Genomic DNA, 26324 nt, shown 5'->3' on the forward strand with positions numbered 1-26324 from the left:
TACAGGCGCCCGCCACCTCGCCCGGCTAGTTTTTTGTACTTTTTAGTAGAGACGGGGTTTCACCGTGTTAGCCAGGATGGTCTCAATCTCCTGACCTTCTGATCTGCCCGCCTTGGCCTCCCAAAGTGCTGGGATTACAGGCTTGAGCCACCGCGCCTGGCCTGTTTTGTTTTTTGAGACAGAGTCTCACTCTGTTGCCCAGGCTGGAATGCGGTGGCATGATCTCGGGTCACTGCAACCTCTGTCTCCCAGGTTCAAGCAATTCTCCAGCCTCAGCCTCCGAAGTAGCTGGGACTATAGGTCCCGCCACCATGCCCGGCTAATTTTTGTATTTTTAGTAGAGATGGAGTTTCACCATCTTGCCCAGGCTGGTCTCCAACTCCTGACCTCAAGTAATCCACCTGCCTTGGCCTCCCAAAGTGCTGGGATTACAGGTATGAGCCACTGCACCCGGCCTCGCTGTGGTTTTAATTTCCATTTCTCTGATGACTAATGATGGTGAGCAACTTTCCATGCATTTAAGTTGTCATTTATCTTCTTTTGTGATAGGTCTGTTCAATTCTTTTGCTATTTTAAAATTAATTTGGGGGGTACTATTGAGTTATAAGTCCTTTACATATTCTGGATGCAGATGTCAGACAAAGACATACACACACACACACACACACACACACACACACACACACACAAACACATAATGGGAGCAAGGGAGGGCGGGCATTTTCTCCCAGTCTGGGGCTTGCCTTTCCCTTTTTGGAATTTAAATTATTATTTTTAATTGACAAATAAAATTATACACATTCATTTTCTTAGTGGTATCTTGTGCGTTTTTGTTTGTTTGTTTGTTTGTTTGTTTTTGAGACGGAGTCTTGCACTGTCACCCAGACTGGAGTGCAATGGCATGATCTGGGCTCACTGCAACCTCTGCCTCCCAAGTTCAAGCGATTCTCCCACTTCAGCCTCCCGAGTAGCTGAGATTACAGGCACCCGCCATCATGCCCGGCTAATGTTTGTATTTTTTTTTAAGACGTGGTTTCACCATGTTGGCCAGGCAGGTCTTGAACTCCTTACCTCAGGTGATCTGCCCACCTTGGCCTCCCAAAGTGTTGGGATTACAGGTGTGAGCCACCATACCCAGTCTTTAGTGGTATCTTTTAAAGAACAAATGTTTCTCAGTTTGATGAGTCCAACATCAATTTTTAAAATTGCTCAGGCTTTTTTGACCCATTTAGCCACATAATCAAAGTAAGACTAAGCAAAGAACAAATCTGGAGGCATCACATTACCTGATTTCAAACTATACTATAAGGCTATAGTCATTAAACAGCATGGTACTGGTAAAAAACAGACACATAGACCAATGGAACACAATAGAGAACCTAAAAATAAACCCAAATATTTACAGCCAACTGATCTTCAACAAAGCAAACAAAAACAAAATGGGAAAAGGACACCCTATTTAACAAACAGTGCTGGGATAACTGGCAAGCCACACGTAGGAGAATGAAACTGGATCCTCATCTCTCACCTTTTATAAAAATCAATCCAAGACAGATCAAGGACTTAAATCTAAGACCTGAAACTATAAAAATTCTATTAAGATAACAGAAGAAAAACCCTTCTAGACATTGGCTTAGGCAAAGATTTCATGACCAAGAACCCTAAAGCAAATGTAATAAAAACAAAGATAAATAGCTGGGACTTTAATTAAACTAAAGAGCTTTTGTATGGCAAAAGGAACAGTCAGCAGAGTAAACAAGCCACAGAGTGGGAGAAAATCTTCACAGTCTATACATCTGACAAAGGAGTAATATCCACAATCTACAATGAACTCAAGCAAATTAGCAAGCAAAAAACAATCTCATCAAAAAGTGAGCTAAGGACTCTTAACAGACAATTCTCAAAAGAAGATATGCAAATGGCTAACAGACATATGAAAAAATGCTCAACATCACTAATGATCAGGCAAATGCAAATCAAAACCACAATGTGATACTACCTTACTCCTGGAAGAATGGCCATTTAAAAAAAAAAAAACAACAAAAAAACAAATGTTGGCATGGATGCAGTGAAATTGGAAAACTTCCACACAGCTGGTGGGAATGTAAACTAGTACAACCACTATGGAAAACAGTGTGAAGATTCCTTTAAGAACTAAAAGTAGAACTACCATTTGATCCAGCAATCCCACTACTGGGTATCTACCCAAAGGAAAAGAAGCCATTATACGAAAAAGACACTTGCACACGCATGCTTATAGCAGCACAATTTGCAATTGCAAAAATGTGGAACCAGCCCAAATGCCTATCAATCAATGAGTGGATAAAGAAACTGTGAGATATCTATATATCTATAGCTATATCTATATCTAATGTATCTATATAGATAGATAGATATATGATGGAATACTATTCAACCATAAAAAGGAATGAATTAATGGCATTCACAGCAACCTGGGTGGGACAGAAGATTATTATTCTAAGTGAAGTAACTCAGAAATAGAAAACCAAACATGGTATGTTCTCATTCATAAATGGGAGCTAACGTATGAGGATGCAAAGGCAAAAGAATGATGCAATGAATTTTGGGGCTCGGGAAAGGGTGAGAGGAGGGTGATGCATAGAAGACCATAAATTGGGTTCAATGTATACTGCTCGGGTGATAGGTGCACCAAAATCTCACAAATCACCACTAAAGAACTTACTCATGTAACCAAATACTACCTGTTCCCAAAAGCCTGTGGAAAGAAAACATTTTTTTTAAAAAATGGTTCAGGCTTTTTTTGTGTCTTATCTAGGAAATCTCTGCCTACTCCAAGGTCAAAAAGATTTTTTTGCTTTTCTTATAGATGTTTTATAATTTTAGCTTTGATATCTATGATCCATGTTTGTATAGAGTATGAGAAAAGGGTCATGTTCAATTTTTTTACACATGGATATCCAGCTGTTCTAGCAGCATTTGTTGAAAAGAAATATCCTTTTCTTATCAAATTACCTTTGCTTTTTTTGAGACAGAGTCTCACTCTCTAACCCAGCCTGGAGTGCAGTGGCATGATCTCCACTCACTGCAAGCTCCGCCTCCCGGGTTCACACCATTCTCCTACCTCAGCCTCCCGAGTAGCTGGGACTATAGGCGCCTGCCACCAAGCCCGGCTAATTTTTTGTATTTTTAGTAGAGACAGGGTTTCACCGTGTTAGCCAGGATGGTCTTGATCTCCTGACCTCGTGATCCGCCTGCCTTGGCCTCACAAAGTACTAGGATTACAGGTGTGAGCCACTGCGCCCAGCCACTTTGCATTTTTGTTAAAAACCAATTGATCAAATACATGTAGGCCTATTTCTAGACTTCCTGTGTTTAAATGAGCTCATTTTTTAGATATAATTATGTCAGTATCATGCTGTCTCAATTACTGCAGTTTTATAATAAGTCTTGAAATCAGGTAGTGGAAGTTCTCCAACTTTGTTCTTTTTCAAAGTTGTTTTGGTTATTCTTGGTCCTTTGCATTTCCATACAGATTTTAGAATCAGTTTGTCAATTTTTACCCAAAAAAGAGAAGCTGTGGGATTTTGACTGGGGTTTCACTGAATCTACAGATCAATTTAGGGATTATGTTTCCTTGACTGTTTGATTGAATTTATTGAAGAAGCCATCCAGGCCTGGAGGTTTCTTACCTCTCCCGTTGGCAAAGCAACAGATGAGCTGTTGCCAATCCTCTGCATGTTGAAGAAACAAAAGGTATTCTCTTGAGGGACCTCATTCTCATGTCCTTGAAAGAACTGATCTCAGTTATATCCAAAGCACTGAATTAAGCAAAGATTTAGTGAAAACCAGGGCAAAGCTGGGGGAAGGGTAGACAAATGATGCCTATGAATTATACTTAAATTATATATTTAAAATTATAATTAAATTATTTTAACAGGTATAGGGCTCTTCAGATTTTTACTTTCTTCTTGTGTCAGTTTTGATATGTGTCTTTCATAGAATTCCATTTATCAAATTTATTGAGGTAAAGTTGTTTACAACATTCTATTATGCTTTTATTTTTTAATGAGAAAAAATTTACGTTCCATAATATTCACCCCTTTAAAGTATACAATTTAGGGTTTTTTTGTATATTCACAAGGTTATGCAAACATCACCATTATCTAATTCCAGAACATTTTCATCACCCCAAAAAGCAATCCCATACCCATTAGTCAATCTCCATCTTCCCCTTCTTTCACCCCCTGGCAATTACTAATCTCCTATTAAACTTTTAATGGTATAGGATCTGTAGTGATAGGCTGACCCATTTTTGGTGTACTCGATTTCACCAAGGGCCAGGCTCCCAAGGCAAGAATCTAGAGTAGAAGTCACATTACCATCTTGGACTCTGGAGAGACAAAGAAGAACTATTTTTCCTGAAGTTTCTTAACCAGGCTCCTTGTTGCCTAGCAGTGCTTTTCGACCAGTGATAAAGTGCCAAGTTATTAAAAGTTGTTAATTCCTGCAGCCCTCAGAGAAGCTGTAGTCCCTGGGCCAGTTACCCCTTGCCAATAGCTACCTGCAGCCTGACATTAAAATATTGTTTTCTTTGTATAATGTAATACGAAAAAGGTTGAAAAACACTGTTCTACAGTCTAAACTACTCAGGATAGCATTCAAGGGCCTTCTTTCATTTGGTTCCAAACTGCTACCTAAAATTGTCTTCAACCTTCTCTCCCTCCATGCCTATTCTCAGCCTCAAAACATCCTACATTCTGGGCAAAGCAAACTGCTTTAATGTGATATTCCCTGTAAAAATCCTGTTAATCCTTCAAGATTCCACTCGAATGCCCAGAAGCTTTCCTTACTCTCTCTGGGAGGACAGGCACAATGCCTCTCCTTCCCTTCCAGAGATAGTACGGGAACTGAGCTGAGCTGAACGCCAACTAAGGACTCAGTACTGATGAGATCTCAGAATATAAATCCCTTTTTATACTTTTAAAATTGCCTTATGAATAGGGAAAGAAAGGGATTATCATAATCATTTTACAGATCATGGAACAGTGGTTAAGAAAATGGTAATATCTTACTAAACTCATACACGGAAGTCTGTGGCAGAGTTGGGACAAAAACTCAAGTCTAGTCTTTTTAAATTTTTTTAAAGATAGGACTCAAAGCCTTTTATTCTAAAATGAGTCTTGTGTCTAAAACTACAAAAATTTCCTAGTAGTGTTCTACGCAATTTAGATTTACTTTAAGGTATAAAACTGATACAGAATGGAGATCAGGGCTTTAGACAGGAATGAATCCTGAATGTTTAGGCAGGGCAAGAGAGAGCTCCACAGAGGGGAGGTGGCACAGGGAGGCTCCAGGTGCCTTGCAGCCAGCCTTCTTTATAACTTTATAATCTGGTGTGGCCGCTTAGCAGGTTCAGGGTTGTCTCTTTGTGTGGAGGTAGGTGATGAGCACTTCTGGAAAAAAATCACCAGGACCTTTTCATCTTAAGAAGTGAAAATTCCCTGGTCTTTTTATTTCTGGCACTCCTCTTTGCCTGTGTCTGAGTGGAAAATGCAGCTAAATAAATATCAAACACAATTTTTAGGTACTTTCTCATCTTGAGACACCCTGACCCTGAGGCATAGGGCTCTCTGGAGTCCGGAATGCATTCCCAAGGTCTCAGTTTCTCCCAAGACCTCAGAGCAAAAGTTTGCAGATTCCAACTGAGGAGCTATGGCTTCCTAGAGGAAAAGGCAAGTATTGCCCATGCACAACCCTAGTGAAATTCTAAATAAAATTCTAAGATTGAAACAAACCATTTCTGTCCTTAATCCTTCTCTGAGCAAAAATATTTTTTACACTGTAGCAGTCAAAAATACAGAATCAAGCCCAGCAGTTTACTGCCTAGAATGCAAACCCCTACATTAAAACATCTATACCCATTTACCATGCCTGCCCTATACCTAGACATTTAATACTTTATCTTTGTTAGAAATTTACTATACCCTAAATGAACATGGGCTTTCAATAAACTAGAATATAACCTGATTTACTAATATAAATCCATCCCAACCAACTCTAGAATCTATATACTTTTTTATTTTTATTTATTTATTTTTTTTGAGATGGAATCTCACTCTGCTGGCCAGGCTGGAGAGCAGTGGTACGATCTCAGCTCACTGCAACCTCCGCTTCCCAGGTTCAAGCAATTCTCCTGCCTCAGCCTGCCAAATAGCTGGGACTACAGGCGCATGCCGCCACGCCCGGCTAATTTGTTATATTTTTAGTAGAGACAAGGTTTCACCATGTTGCCTAGGTTGGTCATGAACTCCTGAGCTCAGGCAATCTGCCTGCCTTGGCCTCCCAAAGTGCTGGGATTACATGCGTGAGCCACCACGCCCGGCCCCTATATACTTTCTTAAGCTATCAATATAGTCATTCAGATCAGAAGTTTTCTCTGAAAGGATTATAAGTAGAGATTTCATTTGGAAGCAGTCCTTGGTTTATAAAACCACAAGCTTCATCATGAATGTTATTTATGTTATTTCAGGTATACAAGTGTTTGTAAGCTTCTTGAAGGCAGAGACTGAAAGGATGCACAGACATTGGAAAATAACAGGATTTAGATTCTGAAGATACAGATTAAAATTCCAGCCTTTACTTATTAGCTGTGTGACCCTAATGAGTCACTTAACCTCTGTTGTGTGCCTTAGTTTCCTTGTTTGTAAAATAGACCAAATTCCATCCATCTCACATAGAGAGAGAAAGAGATAAAGTAAGGTGTATACATTTTACAAAATGTGTTACATATAAATATCAACTTTTATCTTCTAATTGTTTTGAACATGTATCTCTCANACTTAAATTATATATTTAAAATTATAATTAAATTATTTTAACAGGTATAGGGCTCTTCAGATTTTACTTTCTTCTTGTGTCAGTTTTGATATGTGTCTTTCATAGAATTCCATTTATCAAATTTATTGAGGTAAAGTTGTTTACAACATTCTATTATGCTTTTATTTTTTAATGAGAAAAAATTTACGTTCCATAATATTCACCCCTTTAAAGTATACAATTTAGGGTTTTTTTGTATATTCACAAGGTTATGCAAACATCACCATTATCTAATTCCAGAACATTTTCATCACCCCAAAAGCAATCCCATACCCATTAGTCAATCTCCATCTTCCCCTTCTTTCACCCCTGGCAATTACTAATCTCCTATTAAACTTTTAATGGTATAGGATCTGTAGTGATAGGCTGACCCATTTTGGTGTACTCGATTTCACCAAGGGCCAGGCTCCCAAGGCAAGAATCTAGAGTAGAAGTCACATTACCATCTTGGACTCTGGAGAGACAAAGAAGAACTATTTTCCTGAAGTTTCTTAACCAGGCTCCTTGTTGCCTAGCAGTGCTTTTCGACCAGTGATAAAGTGCCAAGTTATTAAAAGTTGTTAATTCCTGCAGCCCTCAGAGAAGCTGTAGTCCCTGGGCCAGTTACCCCTTGCCAATAGCTACCTGCAGCCTGACATTAAAATATTGTTTTCTTTGTATAATGTAATACGAAAAGGTTGAAAACACTGTTCTACAGTCTAAACTACTCAGGATAGCATTCAAGGGCCTTCTTTCATTTGGTTCCAAACTGCTACCTAAAATTGTCTTCAACCTTCTCTCCCTCCATGCCTATTCTCAGCCTCAAAACATCCTACATTCTGGGCAAAGCAAACTGCTTTAATGTGATATTCCCTGTAAAATCCTGTTAATCCTTCAAGATTCCACTCGAATGCCCAGAAGCTTTCCTTACTCTCTCTGGGAGGACAGGCACAATGCCTCTCCTTCCCTTCCAGAGATAGTACGGGAACTGAGCTGAGCTGAACGCCAACTAAGGACTCAGTACTGATGAGATCTCAGAATATAAATCCCTTTTATACTTTTAAAATTGCCTTATGAATAGGGAAAGAAAGGGATTATCATAATCATTTTACAGATCATGGAACAGTGGTTAAGAAAATGGTAATATCTTACTAAACTCATACACGGAAGTCTGTGGCAGAGTTGGGACAAAACTCAAGTCTAGTCTTTTAAATTTTTTTAAAGATAGGACTCAAAGCCTTTTATTCTAAAATGAGTCTTGTGTCTAAAACTACAAAATTTCCTAGTAGTGTTCTACGCAATTTAGATTTACTTTAAGGTATAAAACTGATACAGAATGGAGATCAGGGCTTTAGACAGGAATGAATCCTGAATGTTTAGGCAGGGCAAGAGAGAGCTCCACAGAGGGGAGGTGGCACAGGGAGGCTCCAGGTGCCTTGCAGCCAGCCTTCTTTATAACTTTATAATCTGGTGTGGCCGCTTAGCAGGTTCAGGGTTGTCTCTTTGTGTGGAGGTAGGTGATGAGCACTTCTGGAAAAAAATCACCAGGACCTTTTCATCTTAAGAAGTGAAAATTCCCTGGTCTTTTATTTCTGGCACTCCTCTTTGCCTGTGTCTGAGTGGAAAATGCAGCTAAATAAATATCAAACACAATTTTAGGTACTTTCTCATCTTGAGACACCCTGACCCTGAGGCATAGGGCTCTCTGGAGTCCGGAATGCATTCCCAAGGTCTCAGTTTCTCCCAAGACCTCAGAGCAAAAGTTTGCAGATTCCAACTGAGGAGCTATGGCTTCCTAGAGGAAAAGGCAAGTATTGCCCATGCACAACCCTAGTGAAATTCTAAATAAAATTCTAAGATTGAAACAAACCATTTCTGTCCTTAATCCTTCTCTGAGCAAAATATTTTTTACACTGTAGCAGTCAAAATACAGAATCAAGCCCAGCAGTTTACTGCCTAGAATGCAAACCCCTACATTAAAACATCTATACCCATTTACCATGCCTGCCCTATACCTAGACATTTAATACTTTATCTTTGTTAGAAATTTACTATACCCTAAATGAACATGGGCTTTCAATAAACTAGAATATAACCTGATTTACTAATATAAATCCATCCCAACCAACTCTAGAATCTATATACTTTTTTATTTTATTTATTTATTTTTTTTGAGATGGAATCTCACTCTGCTGGCCAGGCTGGAGAGCAGTGGTACGATCTCAGCTCACTGCAACCTCCGCTTCCCAGGTTCAAGCAATTCTCCTGCCTCAGCCTGCCAAATAGCTGGGACTACAGGCGCATGCCGCCACGCCCGGCTAATTTGTTATATTTTAGTAGAGACAAGGTTTCACCATGTTGCCTAGGTTGGTCATGAACTCCTGAGCTCAGGCAATCTGCCTGCCTTGGCCTCCCAAAGTGCTGGGATTACATGCGTGAGCCACCACGCCCGGCCCCTATATACTTTCTTAAGCTATCAATATAGTCATTCAGATCAGAAGTTTTCTCTGAAAGGATTATAAGTAGAGATTTCATTTGGAAGCAGTCCTTGGTTTATAAAACCACAAGCTTCATCATGAATGTTATTTATGTTATTTCAGGTATACAAGTGTTTGTAAGCTTCTTGAAGGCAGAGACTGAAAGGATGCACAGACATTGGAAAATAACAGGATTTAGATTCTGAAGATACAGATTAAAATTCCAGCCTTTACTTATTAGCTGTGTGACCCTAATGAGTCACTTAACCTCTGTTGTGTGCCTTAGTTTCCTTGTTTGTAAAATAGACCAAATTCCATCCATCTCACATAGAGAGAGAAAGAGATAAAGTAAGGTGTATACATTTTACAAAATGTGTTACATATAAATATCAACTTTTATCTTCTAATTGTTTTGAACATGTATCTCTCACCAGGCCTGTATTTGGGCATAATTCAATGCAAGTGACCATAGCAAGTAATTAAAAATACTTTCTAATATTTATGTAGGAGACAGTATTAATGGTCAATAAAACCATGCACTCCAAGAAAAGTTAGATACAACACCCTTACGTGAACTCATGACCTTGAAAAAATTAACTTTGCAACTCAGTCACTAAGAGTAGCCCATGACAGCAACAGTGCTTATGAACACTACAACCTTTCATGTGCACCCATAGTCCTAGAAGTGGGTCCTTTGCATTATTCTCTACCAAAGGAATCAAAACTTTTGGAAAAGGGTCGATTCTATGTTGCAAAGTTAAAAAAAAAATTAAGGTAAGTCTGATTATTGTTGTTCAGTAATAAAAGCAAGGTTGCTTTTACATATCACACAATTGTGTATGAAATTTGTGATGGGGAAAATAAAGGAAAAAATAAATAACAGGAAAAAAAATGTTAAGGACTTGGCCAGGCATGGTGGCTCACACCTGTAATCCCAGCACTTTGGGAGGCCAAGGTAGGAGGAGCCCTTGAGTCCAGGAGTTTGAGACCAGCATGGGAAAGATGGTGAGATCCCATCTCTACAAAAAATTTTAGAGAGAGAGAAATAGAGAGATGTTGAGTCAAAAGATACGATTTAAAGGGGCTCCCGCTGTCCAAGTTGTAACATTTTAAGTTTATAACTAATTGAACCTGCAAACATAGGAGTTAATGATATTCAATGGAATAAAGTGTATGAAAGCTATTTTTTTAATACAAAAGAAGTAAGAATATAACAGTGTAAAGGTTAATTTTAGGTGCCAACTTGACTGGATTACGGGATATCCAGATAGCTGGTAAAGCATTATTTCTGCGTGTGTCTTTGAGGGTGTTTCTGGGAGAGACTGACATTTGAATCAGTGGACTGAGTAAGGAAGATCCATTCTCACCCAATGTGGGTGAGCACCATCCAATTTGTTGAGAGCCTGGAAAGAACAAAAAGGCAGAGGGAAAGCGTTCTCTTTTCTGAAGCTGAGACACCCATGTTTCTCTGCCCTTGGACATTGGAAGTCCAGATTCTTGGGCCTTCAGACATCGGAACTCCAGATGCGTGGGCCTATAACACTTACAATACAAGACGTATTATAAGTGTTAAACAGGGAGACAGAGTATAAATAATTACGGAAATGAGACTATTCTACTTGGAGGAGGGAGTCAAAAATATGCTAGGATTAAAGAGTAGAAAGACAGTCTAGATTTTAAGCACAGGAGGCACAGAAAGAGAGGGCATACGGGAGGTTGAGGTTGCAGTGAACCATGACTGCGACACTGCACTCCAGGCTGGGTGACACAGCAAGACCCCTACTCAAAGAAAGACAGGGCATCTTTGATGTGATTATGGGAAAGGATGTGGGAAGAGAGTTTGCTGCAAATGAAGATGGAGAGGCAGGTTACAAGACAGGATCCTGAGGACCTTAAATGTTGCCATTATCAAGGAGTTTGAACTTAGCATCTATGTGATTGGAAGAAACAGGATCAGATCAAGGTTTTAAGAAAATACAACCAAGCTATATACAACAACATGAGTGAATTTTACAAACATAAAGTTGAGAGAAGGAAGCAAGAATAAAAATGCGATTTCATTTATCTAAAGTTCAAAAATAAACAAAACAATATTTCTTGAGAATACACATACTTATGGTAAAATTACAAACAAAAGCATGGGCATGATTACCACAGAAGTCATGATACTTGGAAGAGGGGATAGAGTGGAGTAAGAAGAATATGATTAGAAGGAGACATTCAGGGAGTTCTGGGGTGCTGGCAATTTTTTGACCTGAGTGGTAGTTATATGGGTACTTTATAGTACAGTCTATATTTTATATAATTTGTGTATGTGTATTCCATTTCACAATAAAAAGTTGAAGACATAGTTGGAAACATCCTGGAAAAATGCTGAGGGTGGGAGAAGTCTAAAGACAGGAAGAGAAATTAACAGCTAGTCACGATAGTACAGGCAACGGAGAGCCTGAGTAAGGTCATTTGGAGTGGGGACAGAAAAAAGGTGATTTGAGAATTACTTAGGAGTTAGGTCTTAGTGACCCACTAGAAATAAAAACTGCGGGAAAGAGAAGAGTCAAAAGTAGCTGCCAGATTTTTAAAGTTTCAAGTTTGGGAGATCAGATGACAGGTAGGGATATATTAAGAGTAGCAGACTCAAGCAATTAAAAAACATTGAGATATGATTCACATGCAATACAATCTACCCTTTACGGTGTACAATTCAGTAGCTTTTAGTATACTTGCAAGGTTGTACAACCATCACCAGTATTTAATTCCAGAATATTTTCATCACCCAAAAAGAAATTCCATACTAATAGCCTTTCCCCAGTCCCTGTCCCCCTCCCCAGCCTTCATGTAATTTTAAGAGAATAAAATCTTGTGGTTAAACCCTGCCCCCTGCCTTTTTTGTTGTTGTTGTTGCTGTTGCTGTTGTTTTAAATTGAGACAGGGTGTCGGTCTGTCACGCAGGCTAGAGTATGGTGGCACGATCACAGCTCACTGCAACCTCAACCTCCCCAGGGTTCAGGGGATCCTCCTACCTCTCAGCCCCCTGAGTAGCTGAGACTACAGGTACATGCCACCATGCCTGGCTAATATTTTTTTTAAAAACCTGTCTTGACAGAGCAACAATGATATTCAACTGGTCTCAGCAGCCCAATCCCCAATATCTTAATTTGTTTCTCTATTTCACAAAGTGGAGAGCTCTGGGGAAACAGAAAAGCTGCTTTTCTTAGGACATAGAGAGTAACATCCTGTTTCCTAGTTGTACCTTGGATAGGGACTGAAGTCAACAGAGAGATCAAGGGTGGCAGAGATAAGTGTCTGGTTGTAGTGGCTTTCAATCAGTACCAACACTGTTCACTTTGGGGAGGGTTAGAAGTGTGTGTGTGTGTGTGTGTGTGTGTGTGTGTATGTGTGTGGTGGTGGTGGTGGTAGTGGTGTGGTAAGTCATCACAATGCTTGGAAAGCCTTACAGGTATTAGAGAGCAGAGGACAGGTATATTAACCTCAAACCATGCATAGGATAAAGTCTTGCATAACAAAGAATTGCCCCACCTACAATTCCAATACAATCCTCTCAGAAACGGGAGGCGGGGTGGGGGGAGCAGCGGGTGGTGGGCAGAATTCCTATTATTTCTGCAAGTACAAAAACCAAAATGAAAGTTATGATCTGTAAGCGGGAACCAGGCCCAGGCCCAAGAATGTGTGGTTAAAAATAGCTTAGAGAACAGAAGATTTAAATGAGCTCACAGTGAAAAGGGTTATTAATGGAAACTCAGATATTAATAGTGATGAATCTCAGTTTGCCAAGGCGAACCGCAGCCCAGGCCTGGTCGTGTTCCAGCGCCACTGTCCTCGAGTCTCTGCTGTGTGTCACAGCTGCAGCTTCAGGTGTGGGAAAGAGCAAAGTTCAGTGCCACAAACCCTGAGCCTCGTATCACCCATCAGAAAGAGTACCCTTGTGTGTATGTCTTACAGTTCTTTCTAAAAAATAAGAAGACCCGTTAGGGAGCTCTCTATACAGGGACAAAAAAGTTTGATTTGTCTCCCTACTAAAGCTTTTTTCTTTCTCTACAACGATTTTGTACAAAATTCTGCCACTGAAGAACCCTGTTAAAATTAGCAATTTACTTTCAAACATTTATTATATGTGAAGCTCTGGGAAGCACAGGCAACAAGATGGGGCAGTCCTCAGATCAAGGGCTTGTGTTCTAGTGGGGAAGTTAAAATATGGGCACAACTTCATAAAATATACATCTGCCTATATAACGTACTGAGGTAAAAATAATTTACTACATGAAAGTAAGTTTTTTCTTCTCCCCATATTTATTGAACACTTACTAGGTACATTTTATATACCTGAAAGTAAGTTTTGGGGTCAGCTTCATTACTTAAGAACTGTGTAAACATGAGCTCTTCCATATACCTAAGCCTCAGTTTCAATTATAAAATGAAGATGATCATTCTGACCAGGTGGTTGCAAGAATCAAGTAAGGTAACGGAAGTTAAAGGTTGTTTATTTTTTTCTTTCCCTAAAGAATATTATATACATAAACTTTCCTATAAAGTTCTGTTACAGAAAAGGGAGAATTTGTATTTGATACAAGAACAGTTCAACAAAGGATGGAGCATTTGAACTGGGCTTCAAACATACGGTTAGGATAGTAAATGCATTACACCAAAAGTAATAAATTATTCAGTAAGTTTTCATTGAGCCACTACAACATAACAACAAAAGCCTCTGTGTGCCAGGCTGTGGGCCAGGCAGTGGTGTTTGGTACTTCTTATTACATTGCTTTTAAATTGCCTCAATACATTTGTTTATTCATTAATTCTTTCCGTGAATACCTAAGATACAATTAGTTTACCAGAGTAGCAAGACACCTAGAAAGCCTGAGACAATTGGACTTAGAGAGAGGTGGTAGTCAGGTGTCAGGTGTCAGGTGTCAGGTGTGAGGCTGTGGGCAAGAAGAGGTGCCTACTGAAGCTCAATCCCACCAGGTCATGCAGAGGCCAGAGCCCTAAGTCCCTGAGATGGGGTGGGAGTCACAGGAAAGAGGCATAGCAGAGTTCTACTGACAATTTTACCTAATGAACAATGAATGCTGTCCAGGGCGGGCGCTAGTGATAGACATCAGCTTCATGCCTTGCTGCAAATTACGAAGAATACCAACCTTCCTCCCATGTCTAGGCTTGAAAACAGCCCTTTTTCTAGGTATATGCCATAGGGCAGAACATTACATAAGATGCCCTGAACTGAGGGCACAACCAATTGAATGTTCCTGGTGTTTACTGTAAACTCTGAGCCAGCATGACCTGTGGAGTTTAAAAAAAAAAAAAAAAAGTTTATTTCCCTACAGTTCTTCAATAAGAAAGTAGGAGGGAAGCAAGAGGGAGATTCTGGGGTTTCTCCAAGCTGTGTGGTCTTTGCCACCACCACAACAAAAACAAAATATAGTTACTTTGGGCCAGGCACTCTTCTAAGCACTTTACATATATGAGCTCATTCCATCCTTACAACTATCCCGTGTGTTGTATTTTATTTATTTTATTTAATTTTATTTTATTATTTTATTTTATTTTATTTTATTTTTTGAGACGGAGTCTCACTCTGCCGCCCAGGCTGGAGGGCAGTGGCGCGATCTCAGCTCAGTGCAACCTCCACCTCCCTGGTTCAAGCAATTCCCCTGCCTCAGCCTCCCAAGTAGCTAGGATTACAGGTGCCTGTCACAATGCCCAGCTAATTTTTTTTTTTGTATTTTTAGTAGAGACAGGGTTTCAACATGTTGACCAGACTGGTCATGAACTTCTGACTTCAGGCGATCCACCTGCCTTGGCCTCCCAAAGTGCTGGGATTACAGGCATGAGTCACTGCGTCTGGCCTATTATCTCATTTTAAAGATGAAGAAACTGGGAGTGTGAAGTGGTTAAGTAACTTAATTGTAGATATAAAGTCATAAATAGGCAAAGCAAGGACTTATGACTCTGTCCTTTGGGCTCTTTTTGCTCACCAAGACCTGCCTCACATGTCTCAAATAGAAAAGTACTGAAACTTCTCAGATCTGGTGTCCTCAACTCCCATCAAGGGTGGTAGACACAGGAACTAAAAAATATGTGTTTGTGTGTGTGTGTGATACCAAATATGATATACTGTTGCATGTTAACTCTTAGAGAATCTTTGAGTAGTGATCTATCAGTCCTTGGTCTGCTGTTTATTATATGGTCACCCCATCTCAGGGAAGTTCCTTGGCCTCTCTAAGATTCAGGAAGAAGGTGTCGCCTGCTCTGTTCATAAGGTTGTCATGAGAATCTGATGTGTAGAAGCCTTAGTATATTATTTGGGATCACTCTAAAGCTTTTTTTTCCCAGCACTTTTTTTTCAGTTCTTTACATGGTTTGGATTAATACAGCTTCCGGATAAACAGCGTTACCTACCACAATAAAGCAAAGACTGAATCCGAATCCTAGACTGTTGAGAATATTAATGGCCACTCCTGTTTTACATACGAGTCCTGTGTCAAACACCTCATATGATGCCTGACTCAGGGTTCAATGAATGGTTCCTTTACTTCCCCTCCTAGCTTTCTGCTTTTAAGGGTGAACTGCATGGGGCTTGATGCTCCCAAATCCTGAGGCTAAAGAATAATCCAGCTAGGAACAGGACACAGAACTCTGGTATTCCCCCACCTCAGGATCACTGGGGATCATGTGCAAGACCCACAGCCTCCCTATGATTCAGTTTCCCCACCCCTCCACTAGGCTGACTCATTTGTTCAGGGTATACCATGGAGTCCAGCCAAATGCAAATAAACTGTCTATGGGGCATGTGCCAAGCTTTTCTGGGAGCGGGCTCATTACTGCCATAGTCACTACAACAAATAACAACAAAAGCCTCTAGGTGCAAATTACCGCACATAATAAACTTAATTTAAGAAACACTGAACAGACCCTTAGCTGCATTTTAATTTACATAGCACCATTTATCACACAAGTGCCCTGGGGCCTCTACAAATTGAAAATAAGGTATCAGTACAGATTAGCTTCTACTACGCCTCAGTGATCCTACCAACTTAAATCCACCTATCAAAAAAATGTGAAGAGAGCACATGAAAGACTGCAGAAAGAGTAATGGAAAAGAAGCCACAGTCTGAAAAACATGGCAGAATTCGAAGTTCTAGTTCTAGCTGGGTTATTCAGCTAGTTAGCCTCTGGAGGTGGGAGTGCCAAGTTCTATGCAATTCACCCACAAAAGGACAAAGCCAGGAGGGGAAGTAAAGGAACCATTCATTGAGCCCTGAGTCAGGCAGGCATCACATGAGGTGCTTGACATAGGACTCGCATGTAAAACAGGAGTGGCCATTAATACTCCCAAAAGACCAGGGAGAAACCATTGTGATGGTACTTGCAAGCCTCTTTTCCAAAGTAATACACTGAAAGTGTGTTATAACAGTGACAAAAACACCATATAGACAGACAAGTAATAGTAGCTTGTACTGCACCCCATATGACATGTCAAAATTCTTCACTCACATGGTCTCATTTTTAATACTCACAACCACTTAGGAAGTAGATGCTATTACCCTCATTTTGTAGATGAACAAACTGAGTAGCTTAAAGTGGTTAAGCATCTTGCCTTAAGTCAGTCCCCTAGGTTTAAGTTCCATCTTGATCTCCTGCTAGTTACATGATTTCAGCCAAACCCCAACTTTGCTGTGCTTTAGTATCTTAATAAGAAAATGGAGATAAAACAAGTCTTCCCTGTCATTCACTGAAGGTTACAAGTATAAGATGTTATACAGAATATTAAAGTGTCAAGTGTATATAAAAAGTATCTTGCTTTCTCCCAGCTAGATTGCAATCACTGGTGGACAGAGACCAGGTCACATGCTTACTTTATATCCCCGAAAGTAAGACTATATTGCATATGTGGAATGGTTATGCAAAGGAACAAAAACTGTCTGTTTAGTCATCTTTTTGACACATTTACAGAACAGCCACCTCTGTGTCACAATGCTACTGGGATGCAGAGGTGAATAGGTACAACCACCGTCAAGAGGCCTTGGAGAAAGACCGTAGCACACTAAAGGTAAAGTGAATAAAATGACCGTGGTCTGTAAAGGCAGGGCTTGCTATGGGAGCAGTGAGAACTAACATGGCTCCATTACAGCTTCACAGTGGCAGGGAGGGAGAGGCAGCAGACAAAGCTCAGAAAACAGGCTGGACACAGACTGTAGAAAAGCTTTCAAAGAGTTTCAAAAAGAACAGCAAACTGAAGGAGCTAATTGAGAGAGTAAGAGAAGAAAGGAGAGAAAAAGGGCAGGGGGAGGAGGTCTCTGAGTGAATTATAAACACACTTCAAAGTTCTGCTCATGGCTGGCTGTCTATCCAAATCTTTTGTTTTGTTTTGCTTTTCCTCTCAGTCTGTTCCTCTCTTCTTCTCGCATTATTTCAAAATGGCTTTCCCCCCCACTTTTTAATGTTTTTGAACTGCCAAGGATAGCAAGGAGCCTGCTTTTAGGGGATCCTCAGGAATATTTCACCTTCTGTTTTCTCATCTATAAGGTAATTATAACACATCCTAGGATTATCACATACATACCAAAAAAAAAAAAAATAACAGAACTTTTCAGCAAATGGTGCTGGGAAAACTGGATATCCACATGCAAAAAAAAAAAAACAGCTGGACCCTTATACCATATACAAAAATTAACTCAAAATGGACCAAAGCCTAAATATAAGAGTGAAAATGACAAACCTCTCAGAAGAAAACATAGAAGAAATGTTTCATGACACTGGATTTGACAGTGTTTTCTTGGATGTGACACCAAAGGTACAGGTAGCAAAAGAAAAAACAGATAAATTGGATCACATCAAAATTTAAAACTTTAGTGAGCAAAGGACACAGTCAACCAAGTGAAAACACAATCCACTGAATGGAAGAAAATATTTGCAAATCATATATCTGGTAAAGGATTTGTGATGGTTAATATTAGGTGTCAACTTGATTGGACTGAAGGATGCCTCCATGGCTGGTGAAGTATTGTTTCTGGGTGTGTCTTTGAAGGTGTTGCCAGAGGAGATTGACATTTGAGTCAGTGTACTGAGAGAGGAAGATTCACCCTCAATATGGTTGGGCACCATCCGGTTGCGTGTCACCATGGCCAGAAGAAAGCAGGCGGAAGAAGGTGGAACAAGCTTGCTTGCTGAAGCTTCTGGCTTCCTTCTCCCTACTCCCCCTTGCCCTGCCATACTGGCTGCTTCCTCCTGCTCCTCCTGCCCTTGGACATCAGACTCCAGGTTCTTTGGCCTTTAGACACTGGGACTTGCATGGGGGGCCTGGGAGTGGGTGTCGTGCCTTTGGGACTGACTTAAAGGCTGCTCTGTTGTTTTCCCTGGTTTTGAGGCTTTCAGCCCAAATGAGCCACTACTGGCTTCTCTCCTTCCCAGCTTCCAGATGGCCTATTGTGGGACTTCGCATTATAACTGTGTGTGCCAATTCTCCCAAATAAACTCCCTTTCATATATACATATATTCTATTAGTTCTGTCCCTCTGGAGAATACTGACTAGTACAGGATTATAAGGGGTTAATAACTAGAATATATAAAGAACTACAATAACAACAAAAACAAACCTAATTAAAAAGGGACAAAAGACTTGAATAGACATCTCTCCAAAGAAGGGATACAAAATGGCCAAGAAACACATGAAAAGATACTCACATAACTAATAATTAGGGAAATGCAAATCAAGGCAATGAAATACTACCTTGCACCTATTAATATGGCTACTATAAAAAATAGAAATAAGTGCTGGTGAGAATGTGGAGAGACTGGAACCCTTGTGCAATGTTGGTGGGGATATAAAATGGTGCAGCTGCTATAGAAGGGAGTATGGCAATTCCTCAAAAAATTGAAAATAGAATTACCATATGATCCAGTAATTCTACTTTTGATATAGACCCCAAAAACCTGAAAGCAGGGATGCAAACAGATTATTTTTATACCTATGTTCATTGCAGCATTAGTCAGAATAGCTAAAAGATGGAAGCTACCTGCATGTCACTGATGGATGAATGGAGATACAAAACACAGTATATGCATACAATGGAATATTACTCAGCTTTAAAAAGGAAGGAAATTCTGACACATGCTACAGCAGGGATGAACCTTAAGGGCATTAAGCTAAGTGAAATAAGCAGTTAGAAAATACCATATGATTCTACTTATATGACAAACTTACTTGGCAAACCTAAAGTAGCCAAATTCAGAAAGACAAAAAGTAGAACAGTGGTTATTGGGGACTGGAGGAATAGGGTATCAATGTCTAATGGGTATAGAATTTCAGTTTGGGAAGCTGAAAGGAGTTTTGGAGACGGATGGTGGTAATGGCTGCACAATAGTATGAATGCATTTAATGCCACTGAAGTATACACTTAAAAGTGATTACGATGGGCCAGGCGCGGTGGCTCACGCCTGCAATCCCAGCACTTTGGGAGCCAAGGCGGACAGATCATGAGGTCAAGAGATTGAGACCATCCTGGCCAACATGGTGATACCCCGTCTCTACTAAAAATACAAAAGTTAGCTGGGTGTGGTGGCAGGCACCTGTAGTCCTAGCCACTCGGGAGGCTGAGGCAGGAGAATCACTTGAACCTGGGAGGCGGAGGTTGCAGTGAGCTGAGATCGCACCACTCCAGCCAGGTTGTACTCCAGCCTGGCAACAATGCCAGAGTCTGTCTCAAAAAAACAAACAAACAAACAAACAAAAAACAACAACAAAAAAAGATTATGATGGTAAACTTTGTTATGTGTATTTTATCACAATCAAAAGAAGAAATAATTTTTTAAAAGGTAACATACATTAAGCATTCAGCAAAGAATTTGGCAATGAATCTTTGCTCCTTCTTTTCCTCCTGATGCAATCCTTTGTTTCAAGGTTCTTTTTAAGTTACCTAAGGAGATCAGCCCTAACCAGCCCTGCCATTTTATCTGGCTGAGCATCCCAGGGCGAATTCTTTTCTTCTCTGGGCTTTGGTTTTGTCAATCATTAAGAAAGAAGAAAAAGAAGAAGATTAAACTACATTACATTTCCTTTTAACTATAAAACTAAGAACACACTGAGGGTAAAAGAAATAGGCTGGCAGGAAGGAAGAAAAAGATATTCTGGAGCATTTATTATGTGTCAAATATTGTACTAAGGGCTGGGGATCCACAAATACGAACATACAAAAAGAAGATAATTCCTGATTTAGGGGAAAAAATAATAGAAATCACAATCTTGTATATAGGTGCTCCTAGAGGGTTACTGGAACAGAACTGATTACCTACCAGGGAAAATCCATCACAGAGGTGATAACTGAGGGGGACTTCTTTTTGAGGAGGGAGGTGAGGAATTAGGAGTGAATCTGGTGGAAAAGAGGCAGAAGGGCTATCAGCAGAAGCACCTTACAGAGTGCATGCACTAGTCAGGGTCTCAGAACAGTCCAGAGAAGTGGTGGGAGCCAGTCAGGAAAGACATTTTGGGGTCTGATTGCTAAATGCCAAAAAAAAAAAAAAAAAGCTGTGAAAAGGAGCTTGGACTTTATCTTGAAGGCAGTGGGGGACCACTGATAGTTTTAACTGGAGGGGGATAGGATCCAGTGTGCATGGTAGAAATATCACTTTGGCAAGTAATGGCAACAAAAGCCAAAATTGACAAATGGGATCTAATTAAACTAAAGAGCTTCTGCACAACAAAAGAAACTACCATCAGAGTGAACAGGCAACCTACAGAATGGGAGAAAATTTTGCAATCTACTCATCTGACAAAGGGCTAATATCCAGAATCTACAAAGAACTCAAACAGATTGACAAGAAAAAAGCAAACGACCCCATCAAAAGTGGGCAAAGGATATGAACAGACACTTCTCAAAAGAAGACATTTATGCAGCCAACAGACACATGAAAAAATGCTCATCATCGCTGGCCATCAGAGAAATGCAAATCAAAACCACGAGATACCAGCCACACCAGTTAGAATGGCGATCATTAAAAAGTCAGGAAAAAACAGGTGCTGGAGAGGATGTGGAGAAATAGGAACACTTTTACACTGTTGGTGGGACTTCCACAATGGAAGACAGTGTGGCGATTCCTCAAAGATCTAGAACTAGAAACACCATTTGACGTAGAAGCACCATTTTGACCCAGCGGGATCCATCACCGCATTTACTGGTACTAACCCCAAATAGGATTATAATACAGGAGGACATAGCCCTGCTATCAAGCACGTTCACTACAACGTATGTTTATGTGTGGCACAATCATCCAATGGAGGGCAAAGATTGAACTCAGCCCCCTCACCCAAAGCGTGTGTCGCACGCGAACTGATTGTAACTCAGCTTGCGATTAAGATACAATGTCGGAAATATACCTATTGGAGATACTAGATGCCTGCCATAAAAACACAGGGATGAGTTCATGTCTCTTTGTAGGGATCATGGATGCAAGGTCGAGTGACAACCATTCATCAGGTCTCTAGCTCGAGAGACTACATCGCAAGGCCGGAAAAAGCCAAGGAGCTCACGCGGGTCGTCCGCGTCATGGTGTGTGGGCTCTGACGAATAAGACTGCGGAAAGCACCACTCTCACCACCAAGGAGGGGGAGAAACGACACACTGGGGCCTGTTATGGTGGGGGAGAGAGGGGGAGGGATAGCATTAGGAGATAACCTAATGTAAATGACGATTCATATGGTAGGCGCAGCAGCGCGAGACACATTGCAGGCACATTGGTGTAGTCCAAAGCCAGCAGGGTCTATGTGAGGAAACAGGGCGCCCAATGTGCATCTGAGATGTGGTACGCGCGTGGTTGTGGACCCAGGTTCGGGGCTCCTTGGCCAGCACTGGGTGGGAGTTGATGAACATATAACGTCATCAAATAGAATAGGAATAAATAAATACGGCCGGGCACAGTGGCTCTCCACCGCCTGTAAGCACCCCCAGCATATCATAGAGGACCGAAAGGGAGTGCATCACACAGTGATCAGGGCGAGATTTCGTAAGCACTAGCAGCTGCCAATGTGGGACATACCACATCTAGGTCTCTGAGCGTAAAAAATCTATACTCAACAAAATTACACGTACCACTCAGGTGTCGTATACGTGTGGCGGTGTACGTTCTGGCACACAGCATACATAGCAAGAGAGGGGCGTGCTAGCACATGGGAGAAGATTGCTTGAACCCAGGAGGCGGAGGTTGCAGGTGAGCCGAGATCCGGGAGCGCGAGCGGCACTCCAGCCTGGGCACGAGTGGAGACTACGTCCCAAAAAAAAAAAAAAAAAAAATATATATATAATATACTATATGAAATATTGCCGGCGCACGGTGGCTCACGCCTGTAATCCCAGCACTTTGGGGGGCCGAGGCGGGGGGATCACCAGGTCAGGGGATCAAGACCACAGTGAAACCCCGTCTCTACTAAAAAAAAAAATTAGCCAGGCGTGGTGGCGGGTGCCTGTAGTCCCAGCTACTCCGGAGGCTGAGGCAGGAGAATGGGGTGAACCTGGGAGGCGGAGCTTGCAGTGAGCCGAGATCGCGCCACTGCACTCCAGACTGGGCGACAGAGCGAGACGCCGTCTCAAAAAAAAAAAAAAAAAAGGAAAGAAATATCACTTTGGCAACAACATAGATGAGGACAGATTAAGGGAAACAGGAAGCCCAGACAAAACAGGATGAGGGCCTGAACAACGGCAGTGGCAGCAGGGAAGGAGAGGAAAGAAAGATCCCTTTGCCTCAAGCAGCTCCCATAGATAAAGGCAGGAATGGTACGCAAACTCCAGAAGGTTGGCTGTTGCACACCAGGGACCTTGAACCACATTCTTATTTCTAAACAGTTTCTGACGAATTCTGAATGTCCCCAGGTCCAGGGCAATCACTCAAAGGGAGGAAACTGGCATAAAAGTTAATCTGTTTCAGCTGCTATGCTATCCTCCACCCCTTCTCACCAGAAATAATGGGAGGCAGCACTGGAAAAAGGAGCATCTGGATGCAGTAAAGACCCATCCCTTCCCGCGCTGGAGCTGTTGGCTCATCCCTGGAAATCACAACAATCAAGAATGGAGAATCGTTCTTTTCATCCCTTCTCACAGCATTATCCCAGCGACCTCATCCCCTAACAATGGTGTGGTCTGTGTTATGTTTTCCCTCCATCACTGCCCCTCCCTGCTGCTGCACAACAGAGATGCTGTGCCCTAGAGGCCGCTGAGGTTGCAGGCCTCTCAGGCTCTGAACAAGTCTGTGAGCATTTGGATGCATCCTCAGAAGGAGCTGCATAATCAGATGAAAAAGACCAAACCTTAACTAAAAGCAGTGGCGAAGAACCATTTTTTCCTCCATTAAGCCAGCTAAAAGATTTTCATGACACTTCTCAGTAGTGTGATAAAACAGACCCCCTTGTACGTTGCTCTGAGCTATTTGTTGGTATTATGTATTTGGAAAATAATTTGGCAGTATTTCAAATGCCTTAAAAATGTTCACCCCTTTGTGCCCAATAATTCTCATTTCTGGCATCTGACTTTAAGGTAATAATTCAAAGGAAAGAAAAAGATGTATGTATGAAGATACATATTGTAGTACTAGTTGGGGGAAAAAGTGTAAAGTTTCTGTTCTTTAGGGTTTTTTTCTCCCATGTTTTCCTCTCTAACTTACCCTTAGTCTTGGTAATGTTCATCTCTATAGCTCTTGATAGAACCAGATATGACTGAAATTGGAATCGCTCACCCATGTTCACAATCTAAACAAGATCTGCTATAAAAATAACTTACTATATGACTAACCACACTTAGCAGAGAGCCATATTTGAGGCCTTTTCATTTTATGGGATATAATATTATTAAAGTGCACTTAAAATAAAAAATTAACTTATACATTTAGTATTCTACTGTATACCAGGCACTGTGCTACTGGGTAAGGATATAGCAGTAAACAAAACAGACATGGTTCATGATCTCAGAGCCAAGTATCTGGCCGAGATATAAAGAAACTTTTTTTTTTGAGACTGAGTCTTGCTCTGTCACCTACGGTGGAGTGCTGGAGTGCAGTGGTGTGATCTCAGCTCACTGCAACCTCTGCCTCCCGGGTTCAAGCAATTCTCCTGCCTCAGCCTACTGAGTAGCTGGGATTACAGGTACACACCATCGCACCGGCTAATTTTTGTATTTTTGTGGAGATGGGGTTTCGCCACGTTGGCCAGGCTGGTCTTGAACTCCTGGCCTCAATTGATCCGCCCCCACTTGGCCTTCCAAACTGCTGGGATTACAGGCATGAGCCACTGTGCCCAGCTGAGAAGAAACAGATAATTTTGAAAAACAATTTTATTTTCTTTTTTTCTAGAGACAAGGGGTCTCACTATGTTGCTCAGGCAGGATTTGAGCTCTTTGACTCAAGCAATCTTCTTCCCTCAGCCTCCCAGCAGCTGGGACTAGAGGCATGTGCCATCATGCCCAGCTAAGAAACAGGTAATTATGATAAAGCATGATCAATATTATGATCAAGGAAAATATGGTGTACCATGAGAATTAATAGCAAGGAAGAGGGTCTTATCCTTGTTCAATGTGGGAAGAAGATAAGGAATTTGGACATCATCCTAAGGACAACAGAAAAGAGGAGTGTGATGGCTGGATTTATGTTCTAGAAAGATCACTCTCGCTGCTCTATGAAAAGCTTGAGAAGAGCAAGCCTCGTGTCAGGTATATTAACTGGGAGTTTTTTTTCCTTTGAGACAAGGTCTCATTCTGTCACCCAGGCTGAAGTGCAGTGGTGCTATGACAGCTCACTGCAGCCTCCAAAGTAGCTATGATTACAGGTGTGCACCACCACACCTGGCTAATTTTGCTTTTTTTTTTTTTGGTTTTTTGGTAGAGATGGAGTTTTGTCATGTTGCCCAGGCTATCTCAAACTCCTAGGCTCAAGTGATCCACTTGCCATGGCCTCCCAAAGTGCTGGGGTTATAGACATGAGCCACTGTGCCCAGTCTCAACTGGGAGATATTATAGTCCCAGTAAGAAATTATGGTTTAAACTATGGTGAGCAATGGAGAGAGAGAGAGAAGGTAATGCAAAAGAGATATTTAACAGATCAACTTCTTAGTCACTGCTGGAATGTGGGGGTTGAGACAGAGTGAAGAATGACTTACAGGTTTCTAGCTTGAACCAACTATGATGTCTACTGAGGTAGGTTTCCCAGAGACCTACTAAAGGGCATATGATACTGAGTTCAATTTTAAACATTTAGAATTGGAGGGTCTTCAAGGCATCCTTGTGGAGCTGAGCTGTAGGCCAAGGATTTGGTCTGAAAAGTTCATGCATGGGTTGGAGATGTAAATTTGGATGTCATAGCATATAGGAAAGGTAACCGAAGCAGTGAGGGTGGATATGAGCACCTCTATACCAAGGACTTATTAACCTTAGCACAGTACTACGAGCTGTGAGAGAGGAAAGAGGGGGAACGGAGGTTTTCCACAAGCTCCCAGGATGCTTTCCCACTATCTTCCATTCATCCCTGGCTGACGGAAACCACCCATATCTATGGTCTGCTCTACCTCCTGCTTACCTGTATTACTGCTGGAACTTATCACTTTATGTTATACTTTTTGGCTGAATTACCTCTTTACTATAGATTTTAAGTTCCTTGCAAGCAGAAAAAATGGCTCATGTCTTTTTACTCCTAGCCCACAGAAGTGTGGAGTGCAGTATGTGTTCAGTAAGTGGAGAAATGGTTCCTGTAATTAAGAGATCAGCACAGATCACACTGCATTTCCTCTAATATCTCTCATTTTATAAACATTATACTAGAGGAGGGAGAAGACTACATGTATGATTTTTTTTTTTTTTTTTTTTTTTTTTTTGAGACGGAGTCTTGCTCTTTCGCCCGGGCTGGAGTGCAGTGGCCGGACCTCAGCTCACTGCAAGCTCCGCCTCCCGGGTTTTACACCATTCTCCTGCCTCAGCCTCCCGAGTAGCTGGGACTACAGGCGCCCGCCACCTCGCCCG

Source organism: Rhinopithecus bieti, unplaced genomic scaffold (genome assembly GCF_001698545.2).
Source record: "Rhinopithecus bieti isolate Rb0 unplaced genomic scaffold, ASM169854v2 scaffold_23868, whole genome shotgun sequence".
Classification (NCBI taxonomy): domain Eukaryota; kingdom Metazoa; phylum Chordata; class Mammalia; order Primates; family Cercopithecidae; genus Rhinopithecus; species Rhinopithecus bieti.